Source organism: Staurois parvus, unplaced genomic scaffold (genome assembly GCF_062004578.1).
Source record: "Staurois parvus isolate SC_StPar_1 unplaced genomic scaffold, SC_StPar_1.0 ptg000081l, whole genome shotgun sequence".
NCBI lineage: Eukaryota > Metazoa > Chordata > Amphibia > Anura > Ranidae > Staurois > Staurois parvus.
Genome location: NW_028317877.1, coordinates 11,966,138 through 11,991,762, shown reverse-complemented (window position 1 = coordinate 11,991,762; position 25,625 = coordinate 11,966,138). Strand labels below are relative to the sequence as shown.

At 41.0% G+C, this 25,625-nt stretch overlaps 1 protein-coding gene across 5 annotated transcripts in view; it reads left to right on the top strand.

Moving 5' to 3' along the window:
* Positions 1–25,625, top strand: part of SYNDIG1 (synapse differentiation inducing 1) — a 419,894-nt gene that overhangs the window by 132,412 nt on the left and 261,857 nt on the right. The window contains exon 1 of one of the 5 annotated variants that reach the window (XM_089669783.1): positions 14,612–14,920. The exons of the other annotated variants lie outside the window; for them this stretch is intronic. The gene's annotated coding sequence lies outside the window, so the exon portion shown is untranslated. Of the gene's footprint in view, positions 1–14,611; positions 14,921–25,625 lie in introns of those variants that run through there. 5 annotated transcript variants of the gene reach the window in all.

Below are 25,625 nucleotides of genomic sequence, written 5' to 3'. Positions count from 1 at the left end.
ATCAAGTTACAGTATTTCACATAAAGAAGCAATCTTTTAGATGTATTATTGGCCATGTTTTACTGGGTAATGCAATGCATTTTGTAAAAATGACTTTATTTTTGCGCAGTGTGATTGCTTGTTTTTCCTAAAATTGTACCTTCAAAGGGGTAAATTAAATTCCTATTCACATTTAAATCTGTTGACAGTACTCTTCCCGGAATACCAGCCATATGTTATAGCTAATGCTAGTGCTGTACATAAATCACTTTATTAAATGAAGTGGTGTAGATGAAGGGAATGCATGTCTTTAACCCTATATACTGTAGGTGTTTTATAATGTAAATGTGTATAGTCATCTCCTCTGGATCTCTATGAAATAAATGACATTTGTTTCCTAGAGGCAAAATCTATGAATTAATATCATATAAGTACAATTTCATCTTTGGTCGATTACACCAGAAAACGATTACAATCTCTGTGGGACATCATTCTTTTAATCCCTGTGGCACCCCCTGTCGCTTTAATCATAAAATTGCCAAACTAGATTTGCTGTGTTCCAGGATCCTTTGATGTCGATGTGGGTTTTCTGTCATATGTTTGTATTGTGGTACTCTAATCCCCGACCAAAGAGCACTGGTAGTATCTGAAATATACAGTAGATGTATTGCACTGGCAGTAACTCAGTTATACCTTAGAGCTACAATACAGATAAATATTTTAGCAAATGCTTTAGGCAAAGATAACATGTATCAAACCAAAATATGTATCAGTTTTGAGTAGTGTGATAAAAATCTGAACAACACATTCTACTTCAAGATCTGTGGTACTGGTTGTGTACATTGCCGTCAGCACAGAATTCGCTTACAGGGCCATTGCTGATCGGAGCAGAGCAGGCAGATGAAAGGTTTGTGTCCGCTCAGTTTCTGCAGAGTAGACATGGGCAGAGCCTGCTCTGCTCAATGGGCAGCTGAGAGTAGACAAGCTCCACTGTCTGTTTACACCCGACTACCCTCCAATCTGATCCACCTAAACAGAAGAGGACAGATACTCTTCTGATTTATTTTTTTAGCGGACCAGATCGGATGGAAGGTAGGAGGGTGTATGTAGACAGACACAAGTGCGTTTATCCCTGACGAAGCCACGTGGTTGGTGGCGTAACATGTGGGGTGGAGCTTAGTGATGTCATGGACCAGAAGTACAGTGGTAAGAAAAAGTATGTGAACCCATTGGGATTACGTGGAGTTTTGCATGAATTGGGCATAAAATGTGCTCTGAACGTCATCTAAGTCACAACAATAGAAGAACACAGTCTGCTGAACATAATACTACACAAACATTAGATGTTGCCATGGTTTAATTGCACATAACATGTAAACATTCACAGTGTAGGGAGGAAAAAGTATGTGAACCTTTGGACTTAATAACTGGTTGACCCTCCTTTGGCAGCAATAACCTCAACCAAACGTTTCCTGTAGTTGCAGATCAGACCTGCACAACGATCTGGAGTAATTTTGGACCACTCCTCTTCACAAAACTGTTTCACTGTAGCAATATTCTTGGGATGTCTGGTGTGAATCGCTCTCTTAAGGTCCTGCCACAGCATTTCAATCGGGTTGAGGTCAGGACTCTGACTGGGCCACTCCAGAAGGCGTATTCTGTGCTGTTGCAGCCATTGTTTTGTTGAATTACTTGTATGCTTTGGGTCATTGTCCTGTTGCATCACCCATCCTCTGTGGAGCTTCAGTTGGTGGACAGATGGTCGTACGTTTTCCTGCAAAATGTCTTGATAAACTCTGGAATTCATTTTCCCATCAATGACAACAATCCGTCCTGGCCCTGAGGCAGCAAAGCAGCCCCAAACCATGATGCTCCCTCCGCCATGTTTTACAGTGGGGATGAGGTTTTGATGTTGGTGTGCTGTGCCTTTTTTTCTCCACACATAGTGTTGTGTGTTCTTCCCAAACAACTCAATCTTGGTTTCATCTGTCCACAGTATATTTTGCCAGTAGTGCTGTGGAACAGCCAGGTGCTCTTTTGCAAACTTCAAACGTGCTGCAATATTCTTTTTGGACAGCAATGGCTTCCTCCGTGGTTTCCTCCCATGTACTCCATTCTTGTTTAATGTTCTCCTTATTGTAGATGTGTCAACAAAAATGTTAGCATGTGCCAGAGATTTCTGTAGGTCTTTAGCTGACACTCTGGGATTCTTCTTTATCTCATGCAGCATTCTGCGCTGTGCTCTTGCACTCATTTTTACAGGACGACCACGCCTAGGGAGAGTAGCAACAGTGCTAAACTTTCTCCATTTGTAGACAGTCTGTCTTACCATGGACACATGAACATCAAGGCTTTTGGAGATATTTTTGTAACCCTTTCCAGCTTCATGCAAGTCAACAATTCTTGATCGTAGGTCTTCTGAGAGCTCTTTTCTGCGAGGCATGGTTCACATCAGACAGTGCTTCTTGAGACCAGTAAACCCAAAACAGGTGTGTGTTTTTTAAGGGCAGGACAGCTGTCAGCAACACATCCAGTATCATCACACTGATTGGAGTCAAGGTTGGCTCACTCCTGGCTCCAATTAGCTCTGGGAGAAGTCATTAAGCTAGGGCCTCACATACTTTTTCCTCCCTGCACTGTGAATGTTTACATGTTATGTGCAATTAAACCATGGCAACATCTAATGTTTGTGTAGTATTATGTTCAGCAGACTGTGTTCTTCTATTGTTGTGACTTAGATGACGTTCAGAGCACATTTTATGCCCAATTCATGCAAAACTCCACGTAATCCCAAAGGGTTCACATACTTTTTCTTGCAACTGTACTATGCTGCGTACTGATCTGTGATATCCGAGACATTGTGAGTGATACTCTGTTTCTGGTTATTATCTAATAAACTTTATTATGCTATGGGAGCCTGTTCTTTTGTTATATGTGGTCATCTGGAATATGCAGTTCAGTTTTGGGCACCAATTCACAAAAAGAATATTGGGGAACTGGAGAAAGTACAGAGAAGGGCAACCAAACTGATACTAGGCATGGAGGAGAACAGCTATGAGGAAAGATTAGAGGAACTGAATTTATTCTTTCTTGAGAAGAGGAGATTAGGGAGGGATATTATCAACATGTATAAATACATCAGTGGTTCATATAGTGAACTTGGTGTAGAGCTATTCACCCTGAGGTCATCACAGAGGACAAGGGGCACTCTTTATGTCTGGAGGAAAAGAAATGTAATCTCCAAACACGGAAAGGTTTCTTCACAGTGAGAGCTGTGAAAATGTGGAATAGACTCCCTCAAGAGTTGGTTCTGGCCAGCTCAGTGGATTGCTCTAAAAAAGGCCTGGATTCTTTCTTAGATACACAGAATATAACTGGATACTAACATTTATAGGTAAAGTTGATTCAGGGAATATTCAATTGCCTCTCAGGGGATCAGGAATGATTTTTTTTTCCTGTGGGATCAAATTGGATCATGCTTTGCTGGGTTTTTTTTACCTTCCTCAACTGTGGGTATAGGTTTATAACTTTTTTTTTAATGGTTGAACTGGATGGACTTTTGTTTTTTTTCAGCCAGACAAGCTATGTAACTACGTAACTATTGAGTGGTGAAGAGATCCTTGTGGTCCATTGCATTCCTGGTATTGCCATTATCAGCTTTATGCCGACATCTGGAGTCCAGGGATTGAATTACTATGCTTGATTGACCTATGATTATCATACAGGTCAATTCCATGAGGTGAGCGGACATCCTTACTTATTGGTGGAGGTGCACATATTTGCGGTGGAGCACTATTGGTTGGAGTTGTGGAACTTAATTTTTATTCAAGCACATTCTATTCAAGCACCATAATGAGTTAGGGTCGTCACAATTAAAAGGACTTTCCTTTTATGATTGTATATCTTTCACTTTGAACACTTAGTATGATATTTAATGATTGCATTTATGTTATGAGTTAGCGCAACACTATTGTTCTTATTTTTGGTTATATTGAGTGTGGGATCACTTAGACGTGTCATTGCAGCAGCTCATTTAGTTTAATAATAACACACATTGTTTTTTCAATATTATTACGAGTGCGTTTATGACCCCTGTCCAAAGGGATGTAAGGACCATCTGATCAGGTCTGCCTGGATAACTGACAGGCGGACCTGATTTGGTTGCCCATGTGAAAGGGGTCTTAGAAAGGTGTGGTAACACATGCCTGCTTTAATGCATTTATTAAGTATAAAAAATACAGCATACCACTTATCTTAAGTGTCTGTGAAGGTTCTCATTTATCCAGCTCATGGAATATCTAGCAGAAGTTAGTCACAGGCAGCTGAGTTTATTCTGTAATGTTGATGTTTCATACCTTACCAAGCCACTCCTTTGGTTCCTAGAGTATCAAGAAGTTACCCTAGCATTTCTATTCACACCTTAGGACACCTAAATCCAATCACCATGGAACATGTTGTCCAAGAGCAGAATAGGAGGTGTGAAAGTGATGGTACCATCCTCACCCAGTCATCTCCCAGTTGCATAACCTTTTTATGGTGTCAAATTAATGGGCTACAAAATTGCACCACACTGAATTACAAAGGTTCAGTTTGGAACCAGCCCTCATATAGGGTTTTCGGCATCAATTTTGGAATTGGTCACCTGTATGCACAGAAGTCAGTTCAATGGGCCTGTGCATGTTTTCCTAGCCTGCATATTGGCACGCACACTCAATTGTTCTGATAGGTATCCCAACAGTTACATGAAATAATTATGTGTCTTGCATGTTCCTTCTAAGTTTAGCAAACAAATTTTGTTAAACTTGACCAACTTGAAATAATTTTTTCCCTAAACAAAAAATAGTCTTCTTGGATAATTTTATCATTAAATTATAACTAAAGGCAAAACTTTTGTTTTAGTTTTGGACCGAGTGGAGAGGGATTAGAACACTGTGCCCTCATTAGGGAGATTTGCCCTCTCTACTTGTCCTGTTTACCATCATCATTGAAAGTGAAAGTAAAAGAAAATACCACATTTTGGGTTGTCCCCAGAAATCATCCAATGGAGACACTAGTTCTGGTGACCTGGGGTTCCTCAAGGAATTGCTTAGATTTGCAGGGATTTCCTTTCACTTTTTGCTTGGCTCTGGGACAGGAAGTAAAGGGAAATCTCCCCTATGGGACACAGATGGTGAAAAAAAATCTGAGTGGGGTATAAACCTCCCTTACTCTACCCAAAATGAAAAAAAAAAGTTTTGCCTATAGTTCTATTAGCTTTTCTCTCTCTCACCCCTGAAGAAGCCCTTGTTGGGCAAAACATGTAGAGAATTACTGCAACAATACAGCCAAGCTTCAAATTTTGTTTTTACAGTATTGTAATTATTTACTCTTTTTCTTTCCCATTTTTTTTGTAAGATTAAATAAAATTTATTGTGGTTTTTTTTAAAATGTGTTTATCATTGACATTTTTCACACTGAAAATCCCACACTTTCTAGTTCAACATTTTATAGTTCTACTTTAAGTTGTAATCATACCATTCAGTTTAAGGCCTGGTTCACACTACATGCGTTTCAGTTGCGTATTTTCTACGTCCAAAATACATAGAAAGTAGGTGATATGGTTGTCAATGTCATAATTCACATCGGTACTTGCAGTTCCAGTGTGTTAAGGGTGCAGAAAAAAAAGTAAAACAGGCTTCATTTTATCTGTACAGAACTGTACTGGAACACATCAAAAACGCACCGGAACACACCAAAATGCATCAAAAACGCACTGGAATGCACATGAATTGAAGAAAAAGAGAGGAAAAAAAGAACTGGAATGAATAAAAAATGCACTGGAATGCGTCAAAAACCCGCCAAAAATGTGTATACAAAAATGCATCTGGAATGCATCTGGACTGCGTTTCTATAGTGTGAACTGGCCCTTAATATAAATGTTCTGTCAGTAGATGATCTGTCTACCCAGGAAGTGGCTGGACAATAATTTCTCTCTTATAAAGTTCAAAACCCCCCATTAAAGTAAAGTTATACTTTAGATATTGGCATAATGAGCTTTATACTACCCTTGGACATGAAATTGTTAAGGTATATCTAAAACCAAAACTTTCTTCATTTTCTTGTGATTACAGTGTGAAAGTATTAAAACCTTTGTCAGGTTATTGCTAACATTTAACATCCTGTCCCGCATCCTTGCCCCTAATCAATATAGAAGGGTGTGCAGCCAACGGTGGCACAGTATAAATTCAACATAAAGGAGTAGCCAGCACTCTGCACACTCTATGTATTAACCATTTCACTTCCAGAGCCATTTTTGCATTTTTTGCACACGTATTAAAATGCACATTTTAGGCCTGAATATTAGTTAAAACCCCAAACATGATATATTTGTATATTTATAAATGTGGTAATATATATTTTTTTATGTCAGATGTTAGTGCAATGGTTTATCAAGTTCTTTTTTTGAGTAAAAATCCACTGTAGTTAATTTTAGTGCACACAAATGCAATATATTACCCAATTTTTAGATTACATTTAAACAATGAGGATGCACCGAGTAAAGAGACGGCATGTCAAGCCTTAAAACTGCACACGCTCATAAAATGGGGACAAACTTTGAAACACAATACTGTCCATTGAAAATGCTTTAAAAGACCTCATCATTTTAGAGCTCCACCCCCCCCCCCCAGCCCTTCCTAATACCTCAGCCGCATCGCAATCCAGTGATGTGCATGAGAGCCTCGGTTCTCCAGGGACTCTCCATGCTCATTGGCTGAGGAAGCAGCAAGAGCCATTAGGAGAGAGAGGGTTGGGGCCAAGCCCCGTTTCTATGTGTGAATGGACACACAGAGTGGTGTCAAGGGAGTGAGCCTGCTCTGGTGACCCCATAGCATGTTTCGTAGCAGGGAGGGGCCAGGGGTGCCATCAGGTGACCCAAGAAGAGAAGGATCAGGGCTGCTTTTAATATCACTTTAAAGTACATTTTGCTAACTGACCCTAATCTCTCCGTATGCAGTTTTCAGCATTTTTTATTCTTTCCCTATAGTACTTTCAAATACATTGACACTATGACTGTCCTCTGCCCACTGTTTTATAATGAGCAGGCTGGTTTGTTCAAAAGTCCCCTTATTGGCCCTTCTAAGCCTTTTAGCCATTGTTCAAAGGTCATGCAATGAACTATGGGTTTACATTTTCTTTTTTCAAACCCATGGTAGCAGTGAACCCAAACCTCATTCCTAAAGAAGACTATTGCAAGCTCCTTGTCCATATTATATGGTTTGTCCCAATTCCAGTAGCTGTCACTAGCAAATCTATGGCATGTGTTGCACGTTTATATTTTAAATTATCAATATGACATCTTGTACAATCTTATACAAGTTCTCTATAGGAACCTCTATAGGAACCTCTTTCATTCTAAGACAGAAAATTGGCATGTAATAGAGCAGTTCTATCCCTTGCTAATCCTCCATACCCTGGCATGTGTTACTTAAAAAGAATGCAAAGGTAGAGCATAGGGCAGGAATGAGAGGGTCCACATAGTTCTGTAAAGTGATGGCCTCTGCCCCATATGCAAATATAAGAGCATGTTAACATACTAAGAGTGAAGTGTGGAAAGCCTATGACCTCTGCACTGTGAAGCTTGCAGAGCTGAAGCCAAGCGGCCATAGAAAATCTCAAATGACTGCACAGCAGCTGTAAGTCTTTTAAGATAAACCATAAGACATTTATTTTCTACGATCATCAGCTCTATAGAGTGGCTATAATGTGTGTAGCGCTACCCCCTTGAGAGCCGCTGGTTTTGGGTCCCCCTTATGTGGTGCACAGCCAGGCAACATGCATTTTCCAACTTGCATTCAGAGTCAGTAACCAGTCCATGAGCTTGTTTTTGTTTTTTTTATTTGGGCATAAACACCTTGGATAGGGTCTAGGGGTACAGTTGCAAGAAAAAGTATGTGAACCCCTCGGGATTACATGGAGTTTTGCATGAATTGGGCATAAAATGTGCTCTGAATGTCATCTAAGTCACAACAATAGAAGAACACAGTCTGCTGAACATAATAGCACACAAACATTAGATGTTGCCATGGTTTAATTGCACATAACATGTAAACATTCACAGTGCAGGGAGGAAAAAGTATGTGAGGCCCTAGCTTAATGACTTCTCCCAGAGATAATTGGAGCCAGGAGTGAGCCAACCTTGACTCCAATCAGTGTGATGATATTGGATGTGTTGCTGACAGCTGTCCTGCCCTTAAAAAACACACACCTGTTTTGGGTTTACTGGTTTCAAGAAGCACTGTCTGATGTGAACCATGCCTCGCAGAAAAGAGCTCTCAGAAGACCTACGATCAAGAATTGTTGACTTGCATGAAGCTGGAAAGGGTTACAAAAGTATCTCCAAAAGCCTTGATGTTCATGTGTCCACGGTAAGACAGACTGTCTACAAATGGAGAAAGTTTAGCACTGTTGCTACTCTCCCTAGGCGTGGTCGTCCTGTAAAAATGACTGCAAGAGCACAGCGCAGAATGCTGCATGAGGTAAAGAAGAATCCCAGAGTGTCAGCTAAAGACCTACAGAAATCTCTGGCACATGCTAACATTTTTGTTGACACATCTACAATAAGGAAAACATTAAACAAGAATGGAGTACATGGGAGGACACCACGGAGGAAGCCATTGCTGTCCAAAAAGAATATTGCAGCACGTTTGAAGTTTGCAAAAGAGCACCTGGATGTTCCACAGCACTACTGGCAAAATATACTGTGGACAGATGAAACCAAGATTGAGTTGTTTGGGAAGAACACACAACACTATGTGTGGAGAAAAAAAGGCACAGCACACCAACATCAAAACCTCATCCCCACTGTGAAACATGGCGGAGGGAGCATCATGGTTTGGGGCTGCTTTGTTGCCTCAGGGCCTGGACGGATTGTTGTCATTGATGGGAAAATGAATTCCAGAGTTTATCAAGACATTTTGCAGGAAAACGTACGACCATCTGTCCGCCAACTGAAGCTCCGCAGAGGATGGGTGATGCAACAGGACAATGACCCAAAGCATACAAGTAATTCAACAAAACAATGGCTGCAACAGCACAGAATACGCCTTCTGGAGTGGTCCAGTCAGAGTCCTGACCTCTACCCGATTGAAATGCTGTGGCATGACCTTAAGAGAGCGATTCACACCAGACATCCCAAGAATATTGCTACACTGAAACAGTTTTGTGAAGAGGAGTGGTCCAAAATGACTCCAGATCGTTGTGCAGGTCTGATCTGCAACTACAGGAAACGTTTGGTTGAGGTTATTGCTGCCAAAGGAGGGTCAACCAGTTATTAAGTCCAAAGGTTCACATACTTTTTCCTCCCTGCACTGTGAATGTTTACATGTTATGTGCAATTAAACCATGGCAACATCTAATGTTTGTGTAGTATTATGTGCAGCAGACTGTGTTCTTCTATTGTTGTGACTTAGATGACGTTCAGAGCACATTTTATGCCCAATTCATGCAAAACTCCACGTAATCCCAAGGGGTTCATATACTTTTTCTTGCAACTGTATATGGGATGCCCGATTTGACTAGAACAATAACTGTGAGGACAAACCTAAAAAAAAAGATAAAGATCCTGGACTTTCTACTCCCTCTGGAGTGGCAACAGTCTCTTCATGGATCAGCAACACAGTCTCTGTGAGGAGCACTTGGTCACCTCTAAATGAACCTCTTCGGATCCCAGCTAGAACTACCCATCCACCTAGCTGCCTTTGAAATTTATTCCAAAAAAGAGATTCTGAAATAGGCTTGCAGCACTTTCCCAGGAAGAAGTGGTTAAGTATAGCACGTAGCAGCCCTCTCTTGTAGGGGTGTAGAGGTACTCACACTGGTTTTATGTCTTGCAGCTTTGGATAAACTGCTATCAGGCTTTTGCTAGGCTGATTCCCTTCCAGTCTAACAGGCTGTCCTTCCTTGATGGACTGTAAGGCAGTGGAGCTCCCTCTATCAGCTTCCTTCTGACCTCCAGCCTGGAGGCAGAGCCACCCTCCTCTGTGGTCCCCTCCCAGGTTAGCAGCAACACCCCTCAGTACTCCATCTTCCACCTGCTTGCTAGGCTCTGTCATATTTATGGGCCAGTCTGCCACACTGCCAGATCTTCTGCCTGGGATTGGTCAGACTCCCATGAATATGCAGATCAGCTCCTCCTGGACTCCACTGGTTTCTAGAAACGTCTTGCAGCTTCTAGAGCAGGGGGAGGTACCAAAGGACTGGTATGTAGAGCCCTCTTGCTTGACCTGAAGTACACCCTCTGCCTCAAACCCAGGCTTCTAGCAAGCCTCTAACTACACTTACCAAATTATGTACACTAGAGTATGCTACATCTCATATTTTTCTGATTCACTCTTTTGCTTTTGAATGAATAATACTTGACCTGGAAAGAAAATAGCCTAGTAACATTCAGATTTGACCCTGTTCACGCAGAGCAAATGTACATGCAGTTTCAGAGGAAGAACAGCTCTGCAATTTTTTTTTTCAAATACACCCCGTGATTTTGCAAGTGAACATGTATGCTACTTTTAACTTGCAATATTTTGCAAAATGCACAAAAAAACTACTTTAAATGCATATGCCAAAGCTCAAAAGAAGTTGAAGATGAGGCAGACTAGAGACAAAGCTGAAGATGAGTACATATTGCTTTGAAAACAATGACTGTAAGTTTACTGTTTTTTTGCTAGAGGTTAGCCAGGAGACCTGAATGTACAGGGAAAGCTCAGAGGAACAGGTCTTTTTTGCTGTCTAATGTTTTTTTGAACAGTTAACCCAAGCCTAAAGCTGCTGTGGTAGCATGGAACTGTGGATTGTCCACAATAAAGCACAGGTGAAGACCTGGCTTTACTTTTATATTTGCAACTTCTGCTTCTGTGTACATATATATATACAGTGTATATTGCATCTAGTGTAGCTGAATAATTGCCAAAGGAAACTAGAGTGTTTAGAGAGGGATGCTTTGTGAGTCTGTCTGTAAATATTCCTGGCATGCTGTAATCTTCTTGCTGGAGAAGAATAGAAATTCTGTTGCCATCTTATTGATTTTGTTTGAGGCAGGAGTGAAGGAGGAAGTGGTTTTATTAATGTCAGGCACTGCTTTCGATAACATTGATGAACGTTGTAAAGCTTGAAGAGCTGAAAGGGATTGGATTGTGTTCACAGAGATAGATGCATTTTTCTATGTATTTCATAGATGGTCAGCAAAAACAAAGATATGGATAAAACAATGCGCCTCTATTTTGTTATTGTTTTCAGTTTTATATTGCAAGTGATTTCAATGATTTGCAGTTGTTATAGGACCTTAAGAACTGGTTAAACCCAGGACAGACTATTACATGTTATAAACCTGGAAGTTTTCATCCATAATTTTTTGTTGTTTGTCATATGGGAAGCCTATGATGCTCTAATGCAGTGTACTGGTTGATACATTGTTAAAGGGAATTTTGAATTTTAACATTTATTTAAGAGATCTTTGATCTCTGCCTTGAAATCGCAATTTTTCTGCCATGCTTAAAGGTGCTTTAAGAAAACGAATAATCTAAGAATTATTTGAACCCTTCATACCCCTGCAACCTCTGCTATCCTAATTCTTATCACCTCCATGTCCAAATTCCTTTATGAAATAAGTCAGAACTATCAATATGTGTGTATGACCATGCAGGTGATAAGAATTTGATCCGTCAACTAACGAAAAACAGAAGGGGCTCTGTCCCCCTTCAACAAGGATCAGATAAGAGGGCAGGGTTATACAACCTGGGGAACAGACAATGTCTATTAGAGCTGAAAGGTTATTGTGATGGATGGTCAAATACAGAGATCCCAGTTGTATTGGGTATTTGCAGACCTTAGCTGAATCAGGCTTTCTATGGACCCTCAGAAGTAGGAGATGAGGCCCTTGTGGAATAACACCATTAATGCTTTCTTTGACTTTTCTTTAGTTTGGGGGTCATTAATATTTGAAAAGCCTGCATTTTACTACAGTCCGGTGGAGGCTTTGAACTTATCTTCAGATACCTTCTTCAAAAATTATTTGGTGGAAGTTCACAATATTTTCCATGTTTTTTTTGGAAATTGATCACGTAATTGATTTGTAGGACAATTAAATAACTAATGATTTGGGTTTTTGTTTTCATTTTATTCAATATATAATATATATTTATGTATTTATATAAACACTTATAATTGTGGCATCTTATCTATTTGCACATTATTTACTCATGCTGTTTTTTTCTTGTTTTTTTTATGAATAATTATGAAATTGATCATTTATTTTTTCATTAAGATGTTTTAGTGTTAAAAATTAGCACAGCACTTTCTCTTTCAAAATTTGTTACTATAAAAATATCTCTTAGTGTTCTTGCTGCTTTTTCTCTTTGGGAGTATTATATTTGCACTAGCACAGTTTTCCTGGTAGTGCTATATTTTAAATATTGCCCTTAAGACCACATACAAAGATCCTCTTTCCACTGTAGAGTACTTTTTTTAATTGGCATTTTCACTCCTGGTAGTACCCATCTTTCCATTCCTCTGTTTACATTAGTATACCAATTCGCCCTAATAATTGCCAGAATTTATTAACAGGATTTGCCTCCAGTAGACTTCATTTGGGTTTGGCAAATTTCAATAAGGATTCACTGAACCTGTGGCAGTTTAACCCTGGCAGGTTTACTCATTCATAGCCAGAAATTGTTATTCCAAATAATGTCTTCTTTCTTCTTCTGTCTGCACCTCTTCTCTCTTACCCCAGAGCTACTTCTTATATGTCATTTCCTTCATTGGCTGTCAGTAAGAACGAACACATTTCAGCATTTCCTTTACAAACTTGAAAAGTTCTCTTCAGCTTCCATATGACTTAATCTTAGCTGCCAGATACTCATCAAAGCATAACCTTCCCCTGACGATCTGATCTTCCCAGTTCTACTCTATTTACATTTCTACACTCTCATCTCCTGGGGTTTTTATTTAATTCTCACCTCTTCTGTAACTCCCTTACATATGCTATCTGGTATTCTCCTACTCCCAACATTTGCAATTGACAGTGAGAGACAACTTGAAAGGCAAAAAGATGCAGCGCTGCAACAAAAAGTGGGTGTGGCTTCGTTGCACTGGCTATTGGGCGTGGCATAAGAAACATAGTTAAATATCATCTAAGCCTATGAGCAGTACAAACTGCACACATGTGCTTCTGTCTTTGTACCCACAAAATACTCCTTAAAGGCTACCTCCACCTTTAGCAACCCCTATTTAGAGTATAACATGTTGCTAAGCAACCTTCCCACCCTCAAAGTTCCCACCTCCTCATCCTTTGACAGAGTGAGAGGGTTCATCTGCCCCACATCACCTGTTAAATCTGAAATTGTGGACGGAGAAGGGGGCCCTGATGCCCTGCATGAGGGAGAGAGGGGCACTAGCATTATGCAGAGGGAGTGGGGGCACTGGTGCTCTGCATAGGGAGAAGAGGGTACTGGTGGTCAGCGAAGGGAGAGGGGGGCACTGGCGTATTGCGGTGGGGGGAAGGGGCACTGGTGCTCTGCAGGGGGGGCACTGGTGCTCTGCAAAGGTAAAGAGGGCACTGGCATTCTGAGTAGGGAGAGGGGGCACTGGTGCTCTGAGGAGGGGGATGGGGCACTGGCATTCTGAGGAGGGAGAGGGGGAACTGGTGCTCCGAGGAGGGAGGGGGCACTTGTGCTCTGAGGAGGTAGAGAGGGCACTGGTGATCTGAGTAGGAAGAGGGGTCATTGATGCCCTGCATGAAGGAGAGGGGGCCACTGATGCATTGCGGATGGAGAAGGGTCACTGGTGCTCTGTGGAGGTAGAGGGTGCACTGGCCCTATGTGGTGGTAGAGGGGGCACAGACACTCAGAGGATGGGGAGGGTGGTACTGGCATTTTGAGGAGGGATTGGGGGCACTTACACTCTGTGGAGGTAAAGGGGGTACAGGCGCTCAGAGGAGAGGGAGGGTGGTACTGGCATTCTGTGGAGGGAGTGGGGGCACTGGCACTCTGTGGAGGTAGATTGGGCACATGCACTCAGAGGAGAGGGAGGGTGGCATTGGCATTCCATGGAGGAAGTGGGGGCACTGGTGCTCAGCGGAGGTAGAGGAGGCACAGGCGCTTAGAGGAGAGGGAAGGGTGGCACTGGCATTCTGTGGAGGGAGTGGGGGCACTGGTGCATTGCGATGGTAAAGGGGGCACAGGCACTCAGAGGAGAGGGAGGGTGGCACTGGCATTCTGTGGAGCGAACGGGGGCACAGGCACTCAGAGGAGAGGGAGGGTGGCATTGGCGTTCTGTTGAGGGAGTGGGGGTACTGGCACTCTCCAGGGATAGAGGGGGTGCTGACACTCTGTGGGAGTAAGGGGGGTACTGATGCTCTGTGGAGGGAGCGGGGGCACTAAGGGAGGCTGGATGCTGAAAGAGGTAAGTAGAGTTATAATTAGATGTGCTGTTTTTCTTTAAGGTAGACTTAGGCAAGAGGCTTACTGTATAGAATGGAGATGCAGTTTTTACAAACAGCTGTGCTAGCAGGGCAGGGGATTACATGAGAAGAGCACAGCTGTAGCAGTTACCGCTTCCATGGCTTCCAGCAGCAGAGGCAGCACTTCTCACTGATGGCTGGGAGAGGGGCTAGGAAGCTGCCGCCTGGCTCTGCACACAGGCAGCACAGAGAAACCCTTTACACACCGGACGATCCTGAACAGGAGCAGAGCAAGGGGAGAGGAGGGGAGTTGCTACAGCACACAGCTCCTCACAACTACTGTGTGCAGATCGAGGCCAGCCAGAACAACAACACAGCGCTGCTGAGAGGTAGAGAGTCCAGAGATGACAACTGCAGAAGTCTGCTGGCGGGACATAGCTTAGATCTGTGGGATGTCGGGACTCTCTTCAGTTTTCAGTACAGTCCCGCAAGATCCGGGACGGTTGGGAGGTATGCTTTTATCATATATTGATATTCTTGTAAAAGCTTTGTTGTGCTGTTTTTGTTCAAACATCCTTACTCATCTGTATTGTTTACCCTAATTCATAACACAAGAAGATAATGGAGATATATACATTCTTAAATTGAACATCAGTTTTATTTACATATGATGCCCCTCCCCTTTTAAAATAAAAAATTGCAGCGTTTTCTACAATACTTTCTCTATATATATTTTACATATTTGGTAACGTTGAATAAAGACACCAGTCCATCATGTTCAGCCTGAGTTTATCTACACTCCTTGCTGACACCACCAACTGTGAAAAGGACTTCCACATCCTTACCACTCTAATATTAATAGCCTTGCTTGCTGCAGCTTGGCATTGCATGCTATTGCTGAGTCTGTGATCTACCAGGATCCCCATATCGCTTAAACCGCATCTGCCATATAGCTGCCCACCATTGTATTTTAACCAGGTTTTCTTGTTAGGTTGCTATATCCTGTTGTGAAGTTATTGTCTTATTGCTAAGTCTAGGCCATTCAGAAAATATGACATTAATCACTACCCTCTAGACTAATTTATGTAACCAGTTCAAAAGATCTGGTCAAATGTCAAACGACCTTAATTTGTAAATTATCTGTTTATGGGTTACTGTATCAATTGCCCTAGTAAAATCCAGATACACTGCATCACAGGTCTTCCTGTATCCAAATTACATAGAATGTTAAAAGGTTGGTCTAGCAAGAATAGCATAGTAATGATTCCATTCTCATCAGCAAATTTTTGGATATGGTCATCTTTCATTCCTTCCAGTAGTTTACTTGATTTTTTTTATATTAGGCTGACTGGTCTGTAATCCCCAGGTATATATCTGTGTCATTTGTAGAATATTGGTACCACCTTTGCTTTTTTCTAATCAGCTGGTAACATTCCATTCAGTAAGTTTTCCTTAAAAATGATAAATAAAGGTCTGGCTGTAACATTACTAAGTTCTTTGAGAACTCTTGGGTGTAAGCCACCCAGTGCTAGTGATTTAGTTACATTAAGTTTTTTTAGTCTTTTTTGAACACTGGTCTCTGTCAGCCACAAGGGAACTTCACTATATTTGAATATATATATTATAAGCTGTATATGGTTCTGTCCCATGCAAACTTACAATTGAAATCTAGTGCCACTTGTCTTTAAGGTTTAATGATGCCTGGCATCATCAAAACCACTTTCCATGGTCCCAGGCTGTCAAGGACATCCCCACCTGGGGGGTGCATTATCATGCAGCCTAGGCTCACAGTATCCCAGCACTGAGCAATGCTTACATGTCATGACATGAACACTACTGAAAAAGAAGAGTAGGGACTTGTCACTGGGTTGACTGGCCCGAAGACTGCAGGAATTAAGGTATGCAAAAAGGTATTCAGAAGGACTTCAGAAAGAGGAAAGGGGTTGAAAAAAAGTAGAGTTATACTTTAATTTAAATACATAGATGCATCATCTGTAATATATAGCAAGACCCTCCTATATGGTCATATAGGAGAACATTCCCATAGAAAAGAGTATAAGAATGAATGTCTCTATAATTACCAATAAGATTAGTCAAAATTTTAATTAGCACAACATGTTTTTAAATAGCTTGTGTAAGTTGTTAATATACTGATCACTTCCAAAGATATTAATGGTATCCATGTATATTAAGAACGAAAGTATCCACTATATATTTCAATATTTAAATTATTTTTATAAAGCTAGTGTATGAAACTTGCTTGGCTTGTAGAATGTGACTTGCCACTGAACCATATGCCATATTAAGGGAGAAATATCAAGCAAAGAACAGTTTTCAGGTAGCAGTTCCATTATTCCGCAGATTAAAAGCAGTGATCCATTAAAAAAGCCCTAGCTTCCTTTTATTTGGCCATTATATTGGACATGGCTGCTAATCACAAGCTCTTTGCCATTATCAAATATGAAAATCCTTTATGGGTCAAATATTCTAAGAGCTCCACACTATATATGTTCTGAAAAATAAGAAGAATATAGACACTAATATCCCTTAATTATATGCATAGATTTATAATGCAACTTTTATCATTCAGTCACATGTTTACGCTGGACCAATTTAAAGATTAAAATGACATTAGGTTAAGCCATTTTGCAATTTCTTGCAATCTACTCCACAGTGACCTTCCAAGGATTGTCATGCATCAGTAGTTAGCTCAGCAAATAACAACACACAGCAGAGACAAACAGACAAACCAGAGCAAACTACATAAATCTACCATACAGTACTTCATGTTTTTGACTGTGTGGTATTGTGTTTACGATCTGGGAGCTTTTCCTTGTATACATGCTATCAGTTTTTACTGTGTAGGATTTTGGAACTTATCCATTCAAAGTGAAAAAAGTTGGTTATGTTTTTCAGGTCTATGCTTCATGACTTGATTTCCATCCTGCAAAACAGTTATTGTCTTTGGAGTCTTTCTGTACTATTTAGTCTGCCTTTGCTGCTTCCTTCCTTGTTTTCATCAGGCTAGAGCTGATTGTTACCATAGGCAGAATAGAGTATATTCACAGGTTTTCTGATCTGCTGTTTTGGCATGACATTGTATGGATCTTCTGCACATTGCTTTTGCTGTAGAAAGTAAACATTTTCTCCTAGATTGTAAGCTCCAAGGATCAGGTCCTCCTATCCCTCTTGTATTGAACTGTATTGTTGCTGTATTGTCCCCCGTTATATTGTAAAGCGCTGAGCAAACTGTTGGCGTTATATAAATCCTATATAATAATAATAGTTTGTAGAGATTTTCAGTCTATCTCTTTGGCTATGAATAGTTGTATTCTCAGAATCATATGCTTTGGTAAAACTTTAAAATTCCATAAAATTCCAAGAAACCGAAGACAATTTTCTAATGCAAACACTTCTGGAATTGTGAGAGCCACTGTTCAGCTTTTGTTTAAGGTCATGTGGAAGATTTTTCTTCTTTTCCCTGTACTTTTCATCCCATTCATTAAAATGAAAGGGTCTGTGCTTTCTTCAGAGTCCCAAAGCAAGCAACGCACAAAGCACATTTATGAAGCACTCATAGTGCTTTTTAATGTGTCAGAGTCAGAAAAGTAGCAGTATGGCCAAGGTTAGGGCACATTGCTTTATAAATTGTTTTGTATATGTCTATAAATTAAAGATTTCACTTTTCCAATGCCAGTGGATGTCAAGGTGTTTTTATAGCATAGCTATGATCAAAATTTTAAATCATATATTCATTTCCACATTTTTAAGGTATTTAAGTATTTCTAGACTTCTTAAATTTACCTGAATGATCATGAAGTTCATAAACTTACTTTGTAAAGATGCCCAAACATTTACTTTCTTGAATTCCGTGATATGTATTCACTACACCTTGTAAGTAGGCACTACTGTGTCACACATTTCACAGAGCCTGCCTTCTAAACTGCAGAGGTCCTAAGAAGAAGGAGTTTCAGGAGGTGGAGTCAGTACAGGAATCACTCTTTGCAGACAGCAAAATACCATGGGATATGTAGTCCTTAGAAACAGAAAGTATACAGCAGAGGAGAAGCTGCAAAGAAGGGAATCAGGGAAGTTTCAGAAAGAAATGGGCAGCAATCAGTCAGCCTTCACAGCAAGAAAGGAGAATTTTCAAGTAAGCTTTTATTGGATTGTCAAATATAACTGTTTTTATTGCTATGACAATGCTGATGTTAAAACATGAAAGTGTATGCTGTGACCATAGATTTCCTTTAAGGGATCCCTGAAGGCACTACAATTCTTTTCCACAACCAGAGAACAATTTACAATTCTTAGCACAAGGCATGATACAAATTTTTACCATGCCATGGTTATAAGGTATTGGTCATAGGTTTCCTTTGGTTAGATTATTATTATTATTATTATACAGGATTTATATAGCGACAACAGTTTGCTCAGCATGTTACAATATAACTGGAGACAATACAGCAACAATACAGTTCCATACAAGAGGGTTAGGAGGGCCTGATCCTGGGAGCTTACAATCTAAGAGGGAGGGGCTGGTGGTACAAAAAGTAATAACTGTGGGGGATGAACTGGTAGGAGGAGTAGAAGATTCCATTATTAGCTAGGCTTCCCTGAAGAGATAGGTTTTCAGAGAAATCGCCTAAAAGAGAGCAGAGTAGACAATAGTCTGATAGATTGAGGTAGAGAGTTCCAGAGGATGGGGGAAGCTCTGGAGAAGTCCTGGAGACGAGCATGAGAGGAGGAGACAAGGGAGATAGAGAGCAGAAGGTCGTGGGAGGAGCGGAAAGGACAGTTTGGGTGATATTTGGAGACAAGATTGGTGATGTAATTTGGGGCAGAGTTATAAATGGTTTTATATATGATTGCTAATGTTTTGAATTTTATTTGTTGGGCAATGGGAAGCCAGTTGAGGGATTGGTAGAGAGGGATGGAGGACACTGAGCAGAGGCCAGTGGAGGGATTGGCAGACGGGGATGGAGGACACTGAGCGGAGGCCAGTGGAGGGATTGGCAGAGAGGGATGGAGGACACTGAGTGGAGGCCAGTGGAGGGATTAGCAGAGAGGGATGGAGGACACTGAGCAGAGGCCAGTGGAGAGCTTGGCAGAGAAGGATGGAGGACACTGAGTGGAGACCAGTGGAGGGATTAGCAGAGAGGGGTGGAGGACACTAAGTGGAGGCCAGTGGAGGGATTGGCGGAGAAAGATGGAGGACACTGAGTGGAGAACAGTGGAGGGATTGGCAAAGAGGGATGGAGGACACTGAGTGGAGGCCAATGGAGGGATTGGCACAGAGGGATGGAGGACACTGAGTGGAGGCCAGTGGAGGGATTGGCAGATATGGAACGTTTAGTAAGGTGGATGAGTCTGGCAGCAGCATTCATGATAGACTCTTCTCTGGATTTAGTGTTTATTCCTCACTAGATGCACCATACTGCAATGTGAATGTTGCAGGACAATTTCCCCAATTTAAGCATTCATTGCTGGCCGATGAAATATATTCCACGTTCTTAAAGACTTTTAACTGTCTCAGTTCTTGGCTCTTGGTACTGTTTGATAAATTAAGCCCCTTTTGGTTTTGCATATCAGGTCACCCAAAATAACCAACTCTTCCAAGTTCCAGATCTCTGCCACTCTTGGTATATGTATTGGCCATTTTCCAGCCAATTGGTTTTGCATTTTTCAGTGGTAATAAGTGTAGGTAATTAACACTAATCACATTGTTTTCTGAAATTTGAAAGCTGGATATATTTAAATACAATTGAACCTCAGTTGTTTCATCATTAATTCCTTTTGCTTTGTCTGGTGACTTGAATCGTGTTTATGTTTCCAGGCTTGTGTAGAACTACAATAATACATTTTGTAAATGAAGTATCATCTAGTGCAGCTGGGGCAAATTTTGTAAGGCTGTATTACTTTCAAGGGCTTGTAATCTGATCCAATTCTTTAATTTTTTTGATTGGGTATAATTAATTTCTGTTACAGGCACAGCCCAATACTGGAACAATGGAGCACCAAGTATTCATTTGGATCCACCAAAAATGATTGTCACTTCTGTTGACTTGTCATAGTATCTTTTCAGTATATGCAAGCAGTTGGTTAATTTTCTTAAGTGCATTATTCCCTTCATATTATGCCAGAGGTCAAATCTATACATTTTAGTATGGACCATTTAAAAAAAAAAATCAAATCTACATTGGTGTTGATTTAATAAAAGCAAATAGGCTGTTCACTTAGCAAAGTGAATTTTCACTTTACAAGAAAAAATTTCCCCTAGCTAAGTGAATGAGGTAGAGCTCTGCTGACTTTTGTAATCCAATCATATGCAAGCACAAATCCTTTTTTTTTTTTAAATCTTTGTTTCTACTTTGGTACTCTTTGCAAAGTGAATTTTCATTATATATATATATATATATATATATATATATATATATATATACTGAACTAAGTGAAAATTCATTCATTGCAAAGTGAAAACTGATTTTGCAAGTGAGCATGTTGTACTCCCTTAGAAAATCAACTCATTGCTTCTTGCTCGTGAATCTTCCATAGCATTTATTGTAACCACATAAAAACATACCACAGCACATGAAAAAGGTTGAGGTGTGAATGAGCTTTTGGAATTTAAAATGTATAAACATGATGTTAACTCCTTGGTGCTGACCATATGCTCATATGTGGCTTCTTGGCGGCTGGGCCTTGACACAGAGAGTCTGCATATTTGCATACCGAATGTAAACAAACATGTGCCAAGAGCGCACACCCTGCACACTCCCAGCACATTTACCGGTGCCTCACAGAAAGGTCCCGAACACTACTTGTGTTTAGAAGCTTTCTGATCATGGGACCACTGTGACAGCCAATCGCGGCAGTCAAATGACCCTAAACCCCTCCCCACCTCCCGGCATCACAAACCCCTTAAAGGGCTGGGAGGCATCGGCCCCAAGGGGTTTAGTGAAATTTTCCAGTTTATTTCTATAACTTTATCTAGTGCTGATCATTTTTCAGCATTGTGTGAGAGCTTGTTACGGTTTTATCTGGATTTGGTATTATGGCTTCTTATGACAAAATATGACTTAATCTTTAAGCTGGTTTATGAAATGATCCACATAACAAGCTACCTGTTTAAATTATGTATATATTCCATCAACAATCGTTCAGAACACTTCCTGTGCAGAATAAATACCAAATGATAAGGATATGAACTAGGGGTACACTGATACCAGTTTTTTTAAGTACGAGTACCAATATTTTTATCAGGTACTTGCCGATATCAATTACCGATACCTATTTTTCGTGCAGAGTAATTTGAGCCTATACAAAATGAAAATAATTGCTCAAAGAATAGCATGTGATTTGAACCGGAATGTGGTGCAATTCCTGTCCGCATCTCGTGCAGTTTTCTGAATGTGTGTTAGCCGTGGCTGTAACCACTATGACAAGTCTGGGTTCACACAGGAGTGGTGTGGGAAACTGACCTACCTGGTTCCTTCACTGACCTATCTGATTCCTACACTGACCTACCTGACTACTACACTGACCTACCTGACTCTTACTAACTCTGACTGGAAAGTCCTGCACATCTGCTGGGAAGTGATCTTCAGCCCTCACACACAGTACAATGTAAGTCGGTGCATCCTCCTCACCTCTCTATGTCCTTCATCATCAGGCTGATCAGGGCTCTCCTCAGCACCGGACAGTACTATTTTGGAGTCGTGCCACCCAGCCGCTCCTCTTTATCCTTTGAAGGGAGGATCAGCACACTGCTGTACCTCCACCATCTGCACTGAGCACAGCCTCTTCCCCTCCGCCCCTACTGTTCCTACACACAAAAGCCACAACAGAGGGGTCCTGGGGTGAGGAGCGGGGGAATAGGCTGCTGTAGAGGAACACCCTGGATATGCCTCACTGAAGGTGTAGGGGCAGGCAACACTGTGGTCTGGGGGAGGCTCCGAGCACACTTGGGATGGCATGGGAGAAATTCTGCACATTTAAAACTGACAGCTGGGATTGGCTAAGGGGTTAGAGTGATCAGTTGTTAACAGCAGATAATTGCCATCATTATTTTGTTTAAATTTCAGCTGTCAGCAGGGGAATCCCACTGACAACTGAAACAACTGAGCTAGAAAGTGCTGGTTTTTAGTATTGGTGCATTTGCACAAGTACCGATACTCATTCAAATGCTTAGTATCGGCACCGAAACTGACACTGGTGTCGTTATTGGTATCGGAGCAACCGTAATATGAATAATACCTATCCTGTGCTGTGTTAAAGTGTATTTAAAGCCAAAAGTTTTTTTGGTTTTTTTTGGGAATGGGAAGGGATTAGAATACCTGTCAGATATTGCTGTCATTGTTACCAGAGAGATTCACTTTCTCTCTCTAAAATGTTGAATTGTCACCAGAACAAGAATAGCTAGAAAACTGTTAGAGCAGGACCTGCTTAAGAACTGGGTTTATACTTCCATGCTCTACATTTCATTCCTCTGATGTATCTGGCCACCTAAACAATGTGTATGTCAGATGCTTGCATCCCCTACTTCATGGTGTAGTTCCTTCTGCTGACTCCTACATTGCTGATGTGTCCTGCTGTAGTGGTGTAAGGGCTGGCAGGAAAAACCACAGGGTGCAGCAGGAGGAGTGGACATCTGACACCTACAAGATCAGATACATTTATGGCAGGACAGGTCAGTATAAACCCTTTTCATTTGACCTGCTTTTTGATATGTTCAGGGGCGGACTGACAACTCATGGGGCCCCTGGGCAATAGGGGATCATGGGGCCCCTGTGTCCTTGCTCAAACTCAAAAAAGCTTAATGAAAAAAGTACCAGGGGCATCTCATGGGGCCCCCTATTGACCCCGGGCCCTCAGGCAGTGCCCGAGTTTCCAAATGGTCAGTCCGCCCCTGTATATGTTGTAACTTGGCAATAGTGTTTCTTTAAAGGTGAAAATGAATCTGTGTGCACCATGTCTACAATTTGAAGCCTGCAATCTGTAAACCATTACCTGAGTCACTTAAAGTGAACCCTTGGTCAAAGTTTTTTTTTTTTTTTAAATACTACTTACCTCAAGCTGCAGGCGTCTGTCCTGGGATCCCCATCCACAATTTACTGGTCTTTGGCTCTGTCATACCCCTGTCCACCTCCAACAGCTCACTACTGGCCCAGTGCTGTGAAGGGCAGTCTCAATAATAAATACTGAAGCAAAGGTACAGGAAAGAACTATGGACAGGAAAGGAGGGTAACTGTCTGGAGCATGATGGAGCACAACTCTAAAGTCTGTACAGCTTAGAAGCAATGATTTGGTATTTAGTAACTTTTAAAATCTTACCTAGACACAGGCAACCTCATTCTTCAGACAGCATGAGGCAAGTGAGTTGTGACTGGTATAACACTTACAGTAGACAATCTGCCTCTGCTCTTTTCCCAACCTTATTATTTTAATCATTCCACAATGCTGTGTGGCTGCAAGGCAGCCACCATATTAGCAGAGGTACAAATTATCACTGACCAGATATTCATTTTCCAAGACCAAGATCCCTGATGAACTCCAGAAAGGTACTTGTGTGGCTACAAGAGTGGAGGGTACCTAGACACAGCTATATGCTTGAAAAGCCACTGACATCTCTCCAGCCTGTTTCTTTCAGATCCTGCAGTGCTCCTTTTCATCCATTGGAAGACACTAATGATGTAACTCCTGCACATGCACATAGCAATTACATTGTTCCTAGCACCTGTCTGTATTTTCAGAAAGTCAAGAATGATCTGGAATATATAGTGCATGCACTATGCGGTGTACATAGGTACAGAAAAAAGGAGTGTGAGGCAAAGGTTTTTTGGGAAAGGGGACTTTGCTTGTCTCTTTTGCCAAAAGAACTCTAACTCTCAGCGATTTTTCATAATGGAACTTTAGTTCCACTTTATGTATGGGTCCTCTTTAAAGTGGTAGTAAAGTCTCCTGCATGACTTTAAAACATCTAAACCATTGTGGCATAACTTACATATATGTGTATTTTATGCTCTTCTAACCTGCACCGTTTGAAAGAAATTGGCCGCTATTCCTTTCAATTACATCATTTGCACAAATGCGCCTTTCTGCCCCCATTGACGGAACTCTCAGTGTGCCATCAGTGTATTTAGTAAGGTGTTGAGCCTACCTTATCGGCAATCAGCAGCTTGCATTAAAATCCTACAAGATTACCGGCTCATTGAGAGCTTCTTGAAACACCCCACGTGACTTGTAGTAAGCTACAACATTAAAAACAGGACACTAATAGGAACAATTACATTCCAGTGTGCTGTTTAAAGTTGTCAGATATTGATTTTATGATAAAACAGGATTCTGGTGGCTGAGTTTACTTCCACTTTAAGTGTATCAACCTTATAATATCACTTATTGGTTTGTGAGGCTTTCAAGGGAGTATGGACTATCAATAGCCATTGTCCAAGAAACACTTGCCTGTAGAATATACTGTGCTGGCAAAACATTGATTCTTGATATTCAGATGCAAATGCACCTAGACAGAGCTGTCAAGTGTTGGCAAGTGTTTTTCTAACCTCTGTCTCTCTTTTCTATTATTACTGACAAGTATACTTTACATTTCCTCTTAGAACTGGTTAATTTTTTTATTTATTTTTTGCCTTGAAGGCAAATGGTAAGATGAGCAATCACTATTTGAATATGTACAGTATGTTACATTACAATAATAACACAGGAGAATGTTTTCTAGACGTTAGAAATGTAAATGTGTCTAACAGTGATGCATTAATAGAATTTAATGAAGCAAGGCAGTCAGTAAAAAATGTACCTTTAGTATAAAATTCCTGACTAGAATCAGTAGAGCATTTGTATATATGTGACAGTTCCTAGGTACCCTCCATTCTTTTATCCTCACGAGGGGCTATCACATCTTTCATAACCATAACACATCCATTCCTTCTTCTGAACACTGGATCACATTGAAGTTGTCACCTAGGGCTGGGTCAGAAACCCTATCAAGTAGATGATAAAGTGGACATTACCAAACAACAATTGTAGCAGGCCTGTTGCAAGTGCTATGTCATTCACAACTGATTTGTCACACACTGATTAACCATTTCTCTGTCATCCACATAAGGCATATGGTGCAGAAGAACTGCTTCCAGCTGGTCAGGCCAGTATGCTGCCTAACAAGTATGGCCGCATTCCCCACTCTGCTATTAGCTCTTGGTGG